This window comes from Corvus brachyrhynchos, unplaced genomic scaffold, assembly GCF_000691975.1.
Source record: "Corvus brachyrhynchos isolate BGI_N302 unplaced genomic scaffold, ASM69197v1 scaffold101, whole genome shotgun sequence".
Taxonomy (NCBI): domain Eukaryota; kingdom Metazoa; phylum Chordata; class Aves; order Passeriformes; family Corvidae; genus Corvus; species Corvus brachyrhynchos.
The window spans coordinates 18,182,912-18,196,264 of record NW_008237239.1 but is presented as its reverse complement, the minus strand read 5'-3'; the positions used below and the strand labels follow the sequence as shown (position 1 = coordinate 18,196,264).

General features: G+C 43.8%; 1 long non-coding RNA gene across 2 annotated transcripts in view; it reads right to left on the bottom strand.

The window, feature by feature from the left end:
- Window positions 1-4,065: 4,065 nt before the first annotated feature.
- Window positions 4,066-13,353, bottom strand: part of LOC108445620 — a 13,098-nt gene continuing 3,810 nt past the window's right edge. Inside the window, exons 3-5 of one of the 2 annotated variants that reach the window (XR_001860557.1) lie at window positions 6,806-11,052; window positions 6,174-6,518; window positions 4,066-5,106 (exon numbers count right to left, since the gene is read on the bottom strand). This is a non-coding gene — a long non-coding RNA (uncharacterized LOC108445620). Of the gene's footprint in view, window positions 5,107-6,173; window positions 11,053-13,353 lie in introns of both variants that reach the window. The other variant, XR_001860556.1, reaches the window with a different exon arrangement.

Below are 13,353 nucleotides of genomic sequence, written 5' to 3'. Positions count from 1 at the left end.
TCATCTCATGTGGGGACTGAACAATTAGTGGCTGCCTACAGAGCACCAAAACCTGGCCCCGGTAATGAAATGAAAGTGAAAATGGTAATTAAGCTTTCCTAACGAGAAAAAAGACAGACTCAAAGGAACTGAACATAAAAAGAAAATAACAAAGGTGTTATCAAAATGTACTACGCTATTTTTAGCATGTCTTTATTTTCTGGGGACAATAACTTTGCATTAACATAGTGTCTTCCATATATTGATCAATTAAGGGTTCCACTACCAGCCAGGAATATTATCATCATCCTAAAGATGTGAAGAGTGCTGTCTTGGCCAGAGAATACCTCCTGAACTAGGGACAGAGCCCAGTTTTTGAAAATTCCACATCCTTAAATTCCCTCACCATGGTGTCCCTCCCTTTCTTCCATCCCTATTCAAAGAAATATTATAATGCATGACAATAAACTCAAACAGCTTTAATGCAATAACCTCCCAGAACTATTACCAGGGCAAAGGAGAGACTGGGGACCTTCCTGAATGTCCATTATCATAGAATCACAGACTCACAGAATTGTTTAGGGTGGAAAAGAGTCTTAAGACTTCCTTGGCCTGCTCATAGGTGGGTGATATGTTGGAGAAGGAGGATGAAGCTGGGATGTGAGGAGGCATGGAGGGACCAAATTCCTGCTATCCAGGACCAGGAGATCCTGCTCTGGTGAGCGCATCTCTGAGAACCATGGAGCTCTCACCTGCACTTCTGTCCTCCAGCTCCCACACTGAGAAATCACAGAATCATGGTATAAAATGGTCTGGGCTGGAAGGGACTTTAAGGAGCATCTGGTTCCACCCCCCTGCTATGCTCCCTCCTATTTCACGATTTATTATTGGTCCTGTAGGTCTGCCCTGGGTGCCAGCCCAATGTTACACTACCATCCAAAGCTCCAAACCTTGCTCCTCTATGCCACAGTGGCCAACCCAAACTTCTATGAAATGGCTCAGTATAGAGCCAATCCCCTACATGAATAAAGGAGAAAGGAAACAATGCAAGGGAAGTGTCATGGGGATTCACCTGCTGTGGCTCCAATGCCATTACTAAAAGTAGCTGGAAAGTGAGGTGTTGAGGAAGAAATAATGCACAATAGTCAGCTCTGTGGGCTGGTTTAAAATCCAGCTGAGAAATTAGACCCACTCAAGCTGCTCCCCTTTCCCCCCTGCTTCTTCCCATAATAGAGGAACACTGCGAGAAATTATAGGTTGGAACCCAAATTCACTGAAAAACCGCAATAACCACAACATTATTAATAAAAGAGTGTGCAAAAGAGAGAGTTTTACCCACAAAAGGTGGGTATTCACCACCAAACAAATAAAAACGCTTCTGAAGAGAGTGCATGGTATAGAATAGACAGGGCTAAAAGCTCTACCCCCTTGCCTCTATACCCAGGACACTCTGTCAAAAAAATAGAGGGAAAACATATTGCATTTAATAGTAGCTTTCCAATGGCTAAAAATGAATATTTTAAAGGAAGAGCAGGGATACTCACAGGAGTGATTTCATTATTATTTTGAACAACACTAGAGCTTTCTCTTTTTGTCAGGGATTGTCTGTTATTTGTACAGTGCCTAAAGCTGCTTCTCTCCTCTGGCCTGAGCCATTATGGTAATAATGAGAGGAACAACAGCAGCAGCCGTGCTCTGTATGTTAATGGCTGTGTGCTGAGGTGAGAGTGGGTTACAGAGAGCTGGGAAAGATGAAACAAAAAACCAACAAGGTTAAGATATGACAGGAACATTTAATGATAACTGTATAAACAGTGGGGAACAGACAGGACAAAACTTTGGCGAAGAAGCATCATCCTGCTGCAGGGATACATTAGAAAGACAACAAATGCAGCACACAGTGATGGAACTGTTGGAAAAGGAGAATGCCATAAGGAGAATTTGTAGGTTTTCTCCCTTTCTTTTTTCTTTGGTTCTTAAGAAGAAGGTGGAAAACAAAGCATCCTTTCTCAAAGAAAGGATGAAGAGGGTTTTCTATCGGTACTGCAAGAAACAGGCTGTGATCATGAAATTCTTTAGGACAAAGATGATGAGCAGACTGTGAGATTATGTGAGCAGGCCATACTAATAAAACTGATGTATTCAGGACACACTGCACTGGAAATAAAAGAGAAGCTGTAGGACCACGTGTAAATTAAATGAAAATGAAAGGCAACCTGTAAGATGGGATGTTTAATTCCACACTGGTCAGGAGGTGTATACAAGAATCCCACATAAAAGAAAGGTTTTGATAAAAGGCAGGATGCTGCTTACCCCTGGTCTTTTCTTTGCCTTTTGAATAACCTGTTCAATGGGGCACACAGGATTGTAAGAAAAAATGGCCAAATCTTAAAAATTTTAGCAGATGCAAAGATGTTCATAGAGGCAAGAGGACAGTGTCAGGAATTTTGTGCTAGGGATTCAGAACACATGCCGATTGGAATTTGGCTTTATTGTCAGACCACAGGTGTTTCAAAATACAAGACTGACTGGCAGGGAGGATGCCTGATGTTGAGGAAGGTGGTAGCACTGTCAGTGCTGCTCTCCAGACTAACTCTAAATCTGCATTGTGAGTGTTAACAGTAATGCACAATTTGTGTATTGTAAGGTTTATTTTCCATGATACAGTTTCCTTCCATTTGACACGGGATTTCCTTTGCCACTTTGCAGACAACTTACTCTGGAAACCTTTTTCCCCAATCTTCACTGAATCCCCATCACCATCCTAGGTAATTCTGTATCATCTGCAGTCTTGGCAATTCCACTGCTCAAGTTTTTCCTCATGTCCATGTGAATATGATGGGTAGCACAGGTCAATGAGAAGGGAAGGCATCTTCAATGATCTTGCTCTTTGAAAACAGACCCTTACTCCCCACTGATTGTGAATATGTGAAGTGCTTGCCCCAGTTTAGCCTTGATGGATATTATGAGGGATCTTTGTAGAGGGACTTTGTTTACTACATTTCCAAAAAAATATAGATCGAGTAAAGCTGCCAATTACCCAGAGGCCTCCCAAGAACATTAATTTATGATGTTTTGTTGATTTTTCTCTGACATATCCCACTTGCCCTTGTGTTTACTACTTCTGCTCCACAATACAGTAAACCTCTTTTGCCCCTTCCATTCCTCTGGGATGAGTCTGGTTCATGCAATCAGGCTACTTTTCCTGGCATATCTATTGCCTAAAATATGAAAAAAAAAATTAAAAAGTAAATTGCCCCTTCATGCCCAATGGAAATAGCTCCCATCAGCCTCACCCAGCAGCTCTGCAGTCACAGCACCCTCTCGAGCTCTCCTGGCCGCTCCTGTCAGTCAGAAGCTCTTGCTCCAGGCGTCTACCTGGGGCAGATGCTGCTGGAGGCAATGCCAGCCAGGTCCTGCAGCTAAGTACAAATCCTGCTGTCTTAGTGGGAAGCATGCAAAAGGCATTCTTTGGAGATGTTTTTATTCCAGATGCTTGCTTTCGTGTGAATAGCTTTTCAAACCCCCTCAACACAAAAATCCAATGGTGTATGTCTAAAAACAATGAATGTGAAGGGAACAGTTATTATGAAGCTAATAGCTTGTCCTCATTTCTCCTCCAAGTCACTCCAGGGGGTAGGAGGACCAGGAGCTGGAGAAGAGCTGGTACTGAGGGACCCCAGCCACACCCACCTTGGTGCACCTGGAAGATAATCCACAGCAGGTTTTGGGCTGTGCAGCGGTTGCTATCCCCATGCCTGCAGGGCCTGAAAAGATATCCTGGTTCCTGTTCAGTGGACTACGACACAGAGATGGACATAGCCAGAGCTCTAACGTGGTCCCTGGAGAGCAGAAGGCATCACCTCATCCAGTCAGTACAACTCAGATGTTTTAAGTATTAATTCTTTTTACGCTGGGGTTCCTGTTGCTTTTAAGCAATGCTTTTTTTGCATGGGATTAATCACCTTCCAGAGAAGTGCTGAAGACTCTGCTATCCCTTGACCCTCATCCACGAGCTGAGGATCAAGAGAGCTGAAAGAATGAGCCCCCCCCGAGAGCAAATGTTAGAAAGAACTAATTTGGAAATAAATTGACTGAAAATCTTTATTGCCCAATACAGCATATGAAGTAAAAATAAAAGAGTAACACAAATGGGGTGGGAAAATTTTCATCTTGTCAAAAAATGACTTTTCTGCCTACTAAAATGTTTCAACAGATACATTTAGCCTCATACTGAGACAACTCAGAAAATACTTCCTGACATGGATAAGACTCCCCCCAATGCTCCTTATTTAGTTTCTTCTTTATAACCAGATTTATAACACCAGTCCCATGAAGATAGCCCTTAACATGATGATTAGGGCAGATTTATTATTCCAGCCTAGCCCATCTTCTCCCCTTTTTCCAGAGATTTGGTGGCATACAGAGCTGAGATTGATGGTCTGCTTAAGTATGCAGCTAGCACCAGTCTCAATTACTGAAATGAGCTACTGAGAAAAGTTTAAGAAGCCTCCCCATCCTTCTCATCATCTCCTAAACAGTCAAAACTGTCTCACCAAGAGGCAGAGTTGGCCCTTCCTTGTCTCCCTGATGGTAGTGCCATCAGATTGCAGCTGCCCAGTCAGGTTCCCCTTAGAGATAACAGCCAATTAGAAATTTAAAGTGTGCCAGGGAGCTTCAAACTCCAGCACAGCACACATTAATGGAATCTCACACCACCAGCTGGAAACAGTTGTTCTTTGAAGTTTTTCTTCCCAGGGTACAAACAGACCAGTAATGACAAAAGGTGGATGGGCGGGTCAAGAGCAAAACTTCCACTGCCCGCAGCAGCTCCAGGTTTCTCCATAGCTCTGATGGGATCTGTGACTAGAAACCTAAAAGAAATGCACAGAGGGTGATGTAGGCTGCTGCAGGGGCTGGGAAAGCTCTGTTGTTTCCTCCTTGCAGCTGTGCAAAGGGCTGAGGGCTGCCAAAGTCTCTGTCTGGCCAGGGCACTTCTGGCAGTGTGCTGGGAAGAGCAAGCAGCTGTACCCCAAGGGCTGACTGACAGACTCTGTCATCCATTGCAGCTGAGATGCTGGCCCATGCTGCTGGCTGTAATGGCTGGTCCTTCACCTTTTGATTGGACTGTGAAAAAGTGCAATGAAAAGTACATTATTTTACGGAAAAAATAAGCTTTTCCCATCTCACACATCAAAGCTGCTGTTTTGCAACTCAGCCATGTTTGCTATTGCCATCCTTTCTCCTCTCTGAGACTCCTCAGAAGCTCTTTCTGAAAATCTGGCAAGACAACAGCTGATCTCACCAGGGTTGCATAGTTTTGTCTCTCTCCTTCCCTGTTATTGTAGATAATTAGGCAAATCTTAAACCAACAAAGCTCTGTGGTATTGACAAGGGATCTTTGGAGGTTTTCTCTCCACCTGGCCTTTTTTTCCCTACTGAACATCATTTTGAGTACACACAGGCTTGAAACACTCTTCATCACATGTGAAGGTGATTTTAGCGAATCCTGCAGCAGCAGGTCTCTGCAGTCCCAAGAGGAGTCCTGCACTGCTTTTTCTCACCCAGTCCTAGTGCAGTGGAGTACCTGCCACTTGAAAAGCAAACCAGCAGCAGCTCCCTGAAGTGGGGAAACACCCAAGAAGATATTAAGAGGTCACAAACACAAGTATGGACACACAGATGTCCCTTGTTCGAGCCGGCCTTGCAGGGGAAGGACGGCAGCTGAGCAGCTGAGGCTTGGCCACTGTGCACCTCACTGCTGGGGACAGTGGCACTGCCATGCCACAGTGGGGGTGGAGGGCAGAGCTGGCAGCCAAGCAGTGCTGCAGTTTTAAATGCAGGCTCTTCAGCTGTTGCCAGCACATGAGGGGTTTACAGGCCCCAGCATCAGGAACAAACACGTCCAATCTTACATAACCCGTCCTGAGGGGCGTTGCCAAGTAAGCACAGTTTAAAATCAATCAGGCAACAGCATAAAATATTTAGCACTTGGCTGAGTGTTTCCACTTGCCCCTGCTCAGCATCCATCCTGGGACAGACACAGGACCTGTGGGAAGGGCGAGGAAGAGAAAGCAGCTGCCTTGGCACAGCCTCCCATTCTTGGCCAGGGCAGTCCCAACTCCAGGGAACAACTGGAGCCTCAACGTCAGCTTTCAGCTTAACTTCACCCAGCAGTGAGAACAAGTCCATACCTCTGACAAAATGCTGTGACTGTGGTTACAGTGCTGTAGCTGCTGCTTCTCTGAGGCCCTGCATTTCTTGCTGGGCCCAGATATAGGGTCAGCTGGGAGCTACAGCTCTCGGTGTCCCAGTGGAAACCATCTCCCAGCCTGGAGAGGGCTGGTGCCAGCATCCTACAGTCTGCTCAGGGGCCAGATTAATTCCTGGAGCAATGCCTTTAGATCTGATGTCCACCAGCAGCATCTCAGCTGGCCTGGAAGCTCCTCCAAAGCCTCTCCAGACACATCAAGCCTGTGCTTTCACTGAAGTGATTTTTGCTCTTCCTTAGGAACTATAAAGCTCTGAAGAAATCTGCCCTAAAAGAAGAGAGATTCTGATTAGGTATAACAAAGAAATTTTTTATGGTGCGGGTGTTGAACCACTGGAACAGGTTGCTCAGAGAAAACTTTTGAGGTCAGGCTGGATGGGGCTCTGAGCAACCTGGTCCAGTGGAAGATGTCTCTGCTTATTGCAGGGGGTTGGACTAGATGGCCTTTAAAGGTCCCTTTGGAGACCAACTATTGTGTGATTCTATGATTCTCTGAAATTCTGACTTCAGCCAAGGCCTGGAAATACTGAAACATACAGTTGAAAATTAACTTACCTCCCTTGGTGAAGTTTGCTTTAACACTGAAATGCCAGAGGACCAACTGGGTAAGGCTGGAGACGAACACAATAGTCTTCCCCAATGAGTACATTTGGAACAAAACTATGCTCAAGGGTCATTGGAGCAAACTGCAGACCCTCAAGTCCAAGGGAATTAGAGAAACTCATGATCCTTCAATGGGAGAAGTACTGTGTCCTACCCAGGCAGGAGTGTTAGGGAGTGACTTTAGGAGAATACTCCAGCTGATACTTCAGACACTTGGAAAATCTGTGTTTGAAGAAGCCAAGGCATAACACTCTCCAGCAGCAAAGCAGTGGTGGGAGGAGAAAGGCCAAGGCACACACGCCATCAAAGTGCCTCAGCATTCTTTAAATTTGCCTTTGCAGTAAACATTTTCCTTGGAGGTTCAGATTTCAGGGATGGAAGACAACAATTTCCTCAGGATCTTTCCAAGATGCTTGAATACTTTCTCATCCCACCTGTTTAACTGGCCCTAAAAATGAGACATTTGGGTTTCAGTGCATCCCAGACAATTATTCCACTGAACTTCCTCAGCTTCCTCCACAAAAATATGAAGCAATGATAATGATGAGAGAAGATATGTTCAGACAGAGAAGAAAGATGGACCAAGCTTAAACCATTACTAAAATACCTGAAATCAGTCTCTGCAGTCTGCATCCAAGTCTTTTGGCATATGAAAAAATGAGAATATGGGCACACTTCTGTTTTCGTTAAGTGTAACAGTAGGCTTAATGTTCATATGTTTTAAACTTTTCAAAAAGTAGAGTTAGGATAGGATCATGGGTCATAGGATCCTTAGGGTTTCTTTCTGATGAAAAGCAGTCTAATCACATCAGCCATGCCAATTCACCCCAGCTGAAGCTGTTTTACATAAAATGCGAATGTCTTCTTCCTTGCCTTCTCTGTAGGTGTGTTGTAGTTGGAAATTCCAATAGTTTGAGGTGATAGGAGTATCACACAAAGCTTTGACTGACCACCTCTGAGGTTAGAATGTGCTGGACATAACAATTTGGATCCAGTAGCTTTGCCTTGTCAACTGTCTTAAGCAGCCTGGACTCATTTCTGCATTTTATATGCTCAGCATAATTTGCTCTAAGTTTTCCTCTTGGTGATCAGGAGAAAATTTCCCTATGGGACCCTGTGCTGCATTTCCCTGGAGGAAAGGAGATTTTTGGACTGAAAAAAGAGGGAAAAGCCACCTTTTCAGTATCATTATCATTCATTAATTATGAAGCAGTGACTGCTGTAAATCCCAAAGCTTAGATTCTCTCTGCCTCCCCTGTAAGCATTACACAGAAATGTAAGAAAGAGGAGGGTTTCTGTCCCAGTGATTCCAGTAATTTATAGAATAGGTAGATTACAAGAGGTGGATAAAGCTGGCAGACTAATTGCTTGCAGGTAAGAGGCATTTAAAATGGAGACAAGGCATTGTGAAAGAGAGAATCTGTACTAACCAAGCAAAGAAAAATTTCCAAGACACCAATAAAAACTGGTGTAACATAGTGTCATTTTGTCAGTAGGAGAAGAAAGAAGAAGATTGGCAATGATCTAGTACCAAAAATACAGATATTTGGACTTCAAAAGTATTGGGTTATTCATCCAAAGTATCTTTAACTGGATAGCTCCATGTGGAATGTGGAAAGAGCTGTGAAATATGGAGGGTTCTTAATCAGAAGTTGTGATATTTCTTCCAAAAATATGCCCCAAAACAATATATGCCCTTACACACTGCAGTTTTCCATAAATGAAAAAGTGAGGAGTTGCAACACCTAAACATTGAGGAGAAAGGCCAAATTTTCATTTTGGAAGCCAAAGTTCTCAATGAGAACAAACACCTGCTGAAAACAAAGAGAGAACAAAACCACAACCCCCCCCAAAACCTCAAAGAATTTCTGCTGAAAAGCAATTTTAATGGAAAAATTTGCCATTTTTAATTCAGGGCCAGATGGTGCCTGCAAAACTCAGCCTTGACTAAAGAAGGGTATAAAACTCTACCTAAGAAATGAAAAAAAAAAAAAAAAAAAAAAAGGCAAAACCAGTTCATCTGGAAGAGATGGCTGTAGAACATGCACACATTTTTTGCAACCACACAATAAGATGATGTATGTCTAGTACCTCTGGCAGTTTGGGATGCCACAGAAGCTTAAGAACTTGGGTCAGACTGAAGGAATGTATCCAAATGTGGCCAGGAAGGCAAAAAGCTGGAGGGCTTGAAAGGGGAGGAAAGGGTGATGAACTCTAAATCAGCTCTTTTCCTACCCAATTAATTTCTGTCAAAACAGATCTGTGAGTATTTCTGGTAGGTTTGGGTATAAAAGGAATAGCATACAGGGTGTATCCATTTGGAAGAAATCACTAGCATGTTACTAAATATTTAACCTTCCAAATTTAATCTGTTAAATCTGCTGGGAACAGATTGTTTGCAGTGTGCTCTGGGAGCGGTTCCAGGTGAGCAGTGACTTTAGCCCTGCTTGCTTACCCTCACTCTGGGGGAGAAGGGACAACATGAAGTGATGAAAGGTTCGAGTTCTTTTTCAGCTCTCCCTTTTTAGAATAAATGGCTCTGTTTCCCAACTGGTTGTAAAACCAAGTCACTGCAGTGTAGCTGTTCTGATTTACACCAGCTGAAGGCCTGGCCTCCAGTTCGGAGGAAATGGGCTGCCAGTTTAATTACTTCATCCCTGGTATGGTATTAATAACCTGGGAATAAATTTAATGCTGCTAAGTAACAGCAACGCTGAAGATTTTGTCACATGCATGACAATTAATGTATGGTGCATGGTATTTCTGCTCCTCCTGAGTTCCTTTTTAAATGATGCTCCCTGTGATTTGAATTTCAAAGAGTACTTCTCCTAGTATTTCTCGTTATTGATGGTGACTGCTCGAAGGAGCAGCTCAGTGCTGCTTTGTTGGCTCACCAGTTTTGATTCCATGCCCAGATGCTAAGGACAGAAGCATGCAATTAATTTGGAAGCACAACTCTTCGCTGATTTCAGCTGGGAGACTTTTCTTGAACACCAGAGCCCCGACATGTCCCTGTCTACCTTTAACATTGTCTTTACATGGAAAATATCTTCCTTTTCCACTATAGATCTCCTTTCTGAGAAGGGATCTCAAAATTCTGCTATATATACACAAATATATATTGTAATATGCAAAGAGACCAGCAGAGAACAAGCTGTAGGTGATCCCCTCATTGTTGTAAGGAAAAAGAGGTCTGTTTTTTTGGGACACTGATGAGTAAGGTGAAAAGGAAAAGGAGTTTGGCATCCAGACCTCTTCCCATGAACAGGAAGGCAAGAGACAAGAATCTGCTTTTTTTACCAAGATCATGCCTTTTTTCCCCCCTGGAATCATAGGGGTCTTTGAGGCTTCTGAGGAACTTTCCTGTACAGATCCCGGTGCTCTGAGCCTGGAAGTTCTGGCTAAGTTATGACAAGTGGAGCATGTCTGCCTCAAAACATCTCCATAGTCAGAGCAGGATGCCATCTTGGGAGCTAAGGCACTAGGAACACAAGCTCCTAGGCTTTCTGCATCACACAGGACATGCAGAGAATCTCCAGAGTACCTCTAGGGTTATTTGTTAGGACATCTGCTTTGGGTAAAACCTGTCCTCTCTCTTTAACAGGTACTCCATGTGAAAAGAACCCTCACTCATCATATATAAAAGACAGGTAAGCAAAGGGAAATTAATAAGAAAGATAAATTTATGTTCCCCTCTGCAATTCAATCAGTTAATTCAATGAGGATTCCTGGCAGCTAGGTATTTTTCAGCCAGATGGATTAATTCTTTTAGTGGATCTAGTGCAATGTTGTGCAGTATTTGAGCCATTTCTCCTCAGCTACACTGCTTACAAACCACCATGTCCTATCCTTCTCACCTGTCTCCTCACCTTTGCCCTTCCACAAGCTTTCATATCAGTAGCTTTCTCCTCCCCACCAGGGAAATCTGATTGTTTCTCATGGAGCTATCTCCAATTTTCACCAGCTTCTCATTCTTGCTCTCTCTCATGTTCAGGACCTTCTCCTGTCGTGTCCAGCCATTTTCCATGGTCTGTCTGGGTAGACAACACTGAGGGCAGGTCCTGTCAGTGCCTCCATGCCTTAACAGGTCTGCAGGCTCTTGTCAGGCATCCTGAGGAGCAGTAGGTTTGTGTCCTTAGCATGGGAGGTGCAGCAGGAGACTGGAACTGGAAATCTGAACTCCTCTTTATTTTCACAGCCTGTTAGTGCAGAAAGAAAAAGGCATTTTCTTTTGGTTTTGCCAATACCAAAGCATTTTTCTAATGTTACAGGACAGGCACTGGCTCGTTTAAATCTGAAGGATGATGGAGAATTTGGAACCCATCATGTCCTTTGTGCACAGCTGCTATTGAGGCTTCTAAGCTATGGGGCTTCACCCACACTGTGTAGGCTGCAGGCAGCAAGAAAAGAGTCTGGCATTCTCCTTAAATCATAATTGCCAAGGTGGGAATCAGACACGGAAGGCTCAGCTCAGCATCCTCCTGCTTCCAGACACTGCTCCCAAGAGTTGTACCTCCCCCAGATGACTTGTGTTGAGTCCTTTGACACTGCCTGGGTGATCCAGGGCTTCTTCACGTGCCCAAAAATCTTTAAGGGAGTGAACCAGCTCAATGGGACAATCTGCAATCAATTTAATTTAACTTTATCTATCAGCAATTAATTTAACCCATTAGCATGCCCAGATATAAATCCAGGTCTGAGATCCCCTACAGGACTAGGTGCCTCCAACCCCGCTTTTACTGTCCTGGCTACCTGAAGTACCAGATTTTTGGAGAAAGGACCATGCTTATATACAGGTCCCTACATCCTGGGTGCCTGAGCAATCCACAATGGGTCGAATTTCATGGCACTCAGCTCCAGAGAAGTGTCTGATTTCAACAAAGCAGTTTCACAGTGGATGAAAAGGCACTTAAAGTGAGGTGCTAGATAGCTCAGGAGATCCTTAATCACATCCAAGAGGAACCTTTATCATCTCAGATATTTGTCGGACTCCATTCAAGGTCTGTAGCACCTAAATACTTCACCAGTGGCTGGTTCTGTCCTGTATAAAAAAGTCACAAGGTGGCCTTGGCATGTTTTCTGTCTGACAGATGGCCACATCTCAATTAGCACTAACCTGTGCCTTTCCTTCTACCTCTAAAGGCCAGTGCAAGGCAGCACAAAAATGACACAGTTCCCTCTCCCTTGGAGGTGCCCATAGTGGTCAAGAAGCCACCTTTTGGACAGGAAAGCACTGGTGCCAGAACTTGCTGTAAGGCTTCCTGGAAGAATCCCCAAAAGTTCAAACACAAGAGCTGTATGCAGTGAGGCAAGGCACAGATGGCAAAATAAAAGCAGTGCAGGTTTTTTCTGAGCTTCTGAGTCTCTCAGCTCCTGGACATATGAGAAACGGGGCCACTTTGGCTGAATTCAAGCAACTTGTCTAAGGCAAAGGAGATACAGACAACCCCTTCTGGAGACTGGAATCTATAAAATGTTAGTCCTGTCCCACTTTTCCTAACAGGTCCCTCCAAATTAATTTAGCACCAGATGCAAAGACCTCTTTCATCCTCCTGGCAGATAATATCTAGCAGCCACTCCTGGTTTAATTAGGCAGTGATTGTGCTTAGATTTTCCCTCTGTTGCAAGTAAGTATGCATATCCAGTTTATAAAGAAGAGTTCAGAGCAATGAAACATTTGATCTTGAGCTAAGCTACATCATTCACTCAGCCAAAAAATTGTATCTTTTGCTTGTCGATTTGCTGTGAATACAGAATGAGAAAAAAACGTGCTCAGCTTGGCTTAATCCAAACTCTCATTTTTATTCTGGTTTCAGAACCACCAGCAAACAAATCAACACAAACTTCAGCACCCACACAGCTCAGCCACTCCAGTTAACCAATTTTTCTTTCTCGGAAAGTTAAAAGCACTCCTGGCTATGCCTTTGGGGTTGGATCCAATTACATGGAAAGATTCATTTTGCCTTTAGCAAGAAGAAATTACAGATTTTGGGCTATTTCCTGATTGCTCTGTTCCATCACTCTGAATTATAATCAAGCTACATATGGTTCATACCATACCAATAATTCTGGTGCCAGGATTTTTGACTGACAGAACCCACAAGACAAAAGCCCTGCACAACGTGGAGCACAGGGTCCTTGGGCCTAGTTGTGCCCTCTGAGTGATGAACAATTCTTTGGGTATTGTAGACCTGAAGGTTATTATTTTTATTCTGGTTCATTATCACTGTAAATACCAGCTCTCAGCTCTTCTCCTCCAAAACCTTCACCTTTCCATCCCTCCCACCTCCTTCTGCTGGCTTTGCACCACAGGAAGGTTTAGCAGAAGGAATGCAGTGAAAGATTTAAACTGGGTGGGTTCTTCTGCTAGAAAAAGGAGGTTTCTCTGTGGTGATCTAGAAAATCTGGGTTCCAGTCTTGTACCGAGAACAGGCAGGAGGAGTAGCACTTTGTCTATCCTCTCTCTTTTCCTCTGCGGTGATAGGTGGGGCTGCTGGTCT